Below are 2,519 nucleotides of genomic sequence, written 5' to 3'. Positions count from 1 at the left end.
GACAAAGTCTATGTTGCCCAGGCTGGTCTCCAACTCCTAATCTCAAGTGATCCTCCTGCCTTGGCCTCCCAAGGTGCTGGGATTACAGGCTTGAGCCATGGTGCCTGGCCTCTATTTCTTCTTATCAGACACCAGTCATACTGGATTAGGGCTCCAGCCTTATGGCTTCATTTAACCTTCATTACCTTTTTAAGAGCCCTATCTCCACATATAGTCACATTGAGGATTAGGGGTTCAACCTTTGAATTTTGAGGTGGCAAAACACAATCCATAACAATCTGGTTTTTATCTTCATCCTCTGATAGTTCCTTAATTTTTTACTTTTAGCTGAAAAATAATAATTGTACATATGTATTGGGTACAATGTGATTATTTGACATATGTGACACTTCTTCAGTGTTGTCTTAGAGCAAAAGTTGGCTAGAGATATCTCACACACACCTATTTCCCTGATCCTGCTTCAAATCTCCATATACTAACACATTCTATCTCTTTGTGGGCATTTTATATGTACGCATGAAATCCATAAAAACAGGAAAACAATGAAGAATACCACTAGAAGACCAGAAGTATACAGGAATTTCTATAGGATAGAAAGTAGATGGGATCCAATTGAAGGGTAGGCAAAACTACTGCCACCAAAGAAATGTCAGTAATTGATATTAGAATATCAGGAATGTTCTAAGCTTAATCAACCGATACCTGGAGCAGGAGGTGTTACTGGGACAAGAGTTGGAAGACCTATATTCACAAGAGCCAGGTCAGGACTTGCTACCATAGCACAGAGTAAAATTGGAAGGATGCCAAGATGATTAGCATGGCCCCTGTATCAGGATGACATGGATGTGTGATACATTCTATATTTTTCATAGTATCACCCCCAAAGTTTTACAGTAATCACAAGGAAGAAACTGTGCTTTTACAATAGGGATATCTGGGAGTCACCACCATATGGAAGTGATGAAATATACATATTAATAGTTGGACACGATGTGCCTGTAGCTATCATGCAGTATAACAGATGAGGGGAGTTCAAAAAAATGTGTGGAAATATGGAATTAAAAGATAAAAATAAAAAATATAAGCCTTCTTTCACAACAGAAGCTCTATCAAGTTCAAGATTCTTTTGTAAGCAATGATACCAGCCATTTCATCCATCCTTAAAGAACTGAGAGTTCTGGGAATTTAACCACATCAATGCAGTCTTTTTTTACATTGTTAACTAAAGAAAATTGGGTGCCCTTTACAGATTTTTTTAAGATTAGGGAACAAAAGGAAGTCAGAAAAAACAGGACTGTAAGGTGGATGCCAAATGTTTCCCATCGAATCTCACAAAACTGCCCGTGTTTGATGAGAGGAATGAGCAGGAGCATTGTCTTGTTGGAGAAAGACTCACTGGTGAAGCTTACCTGGGCATTTTTTCTACTAAAGCTTTGGCTAGCTTTCTCAAAATACACTCATAATAAGCAGACGTTACTCTTCTTTGGCCCTCCAGAAAGCCAACAAGCTAAATCCCTTGAACATCCCCAAAAAACTGTTGCCATGACCTTTGCTCTTCATGGGTCTGCTTTTGCTTTGACTGGACCACTTCTACCTCTTGGTGGCCATTGCTTTGATTGTGCTTTGTCTTCAGGATTGTACTTACCAGCATAATCCATGTTCCATCGGTTGTTAAAATTCTTTGAAGAAATGCTCCAGTATCTTGATTCCACTTGTTTAAAATTTCCATTGAAAGCTCTGTTCTTGTCTGCAGTTGATCTGGGTGCAAGCGTTTTGGCACCCATTAGGTAGAAAGTTTGCTCAATTTAAATTTTTCAATCAGAACTATGTAAGCTAAACCCATTGAGATGTCTATGGTGTTGGCTATTGTTTGCACTGTTAATCATCAGTCCTCTTCAATTGGGTCATGAATAAGGTTAATTTATTTCCTCGAAAATTGATGTGGATAGTCTGCTGTTGTGGGCTTCATCTTCAACATCATCTTGTCCCTTCATAAAACAAGTTATCCATTTGTAAACTGCTGACTTCTTGTCCTTATAAATTCTTTGTAAAGCATCAATAATTTCAGCATTCTCCCATCCAAGCTTCAAGATAAATTTGATGTTTATTCTGGCTTCTATTTCACATTGCTCTGATAGGGGCTCTTTTCAAACTGATATCTTATCCTTCTTATTGCCTCAGATTAGATCCTATTCATACACATAATTACAAGTTAGTATGAGTTTATTTTGGTTGAAAAAAATTTGAAATCCATGCACAGTTTTTTCACAATATGCATTTTCCACAAACTTTTTGAAGTCCCCTCATATACTGAGTCACCTGCGAAGTATTCTTGCTAAAATATTCAACCTGAATCCAATCTTCTAGACCTAATTTTATGGAAAATCTGGAAGTCAAGGAGGAGGATTTGAGAAAAAGTTAAATGACACCAAGAGGAAACAAATAGACAAAATCAGAATGTGTGACATTCTATGACACTGCCAGTAAAGCGTTGTCTTAGGGAATCTAGTGTATAACTC

The 2,519-nt window shown here is 37.7% G+C and overlaps 1 pseudogene; it reads left to right on the top strand.

Moving 5' to 3' along the window:
* Positions 1–770: 770 nt before the first annotated feature.
* On the top strand, positions 771–867 carry LOC142862998 (uncharacterized; annotated as a pseudogene).
* The last annotated feature ends 1,652 nt before the right edge of the window (positions 868–2,519 follow it).

The sequence above is a fragment of the Microcebus murinus genome, chromosome 20 (assembly GCF_040939455.1).
Source record: "Microcebus murinus isolate Inina chromosome 20, M.murinus_Inina_mat1.0, whole genome shotgun sequence".
Classification (NCBI taxonomy): domain Eukaryota; kingdom Metazoa; phylum Chordata; class Mammalia; order Primates; family Cheirogaleidae; genus Microcebus; species Microcebus murinus.
Note: the sequence above shows the minus strand (reverse complement) of the source record. Positions and strands in the feature narration are given on the sequence as shown.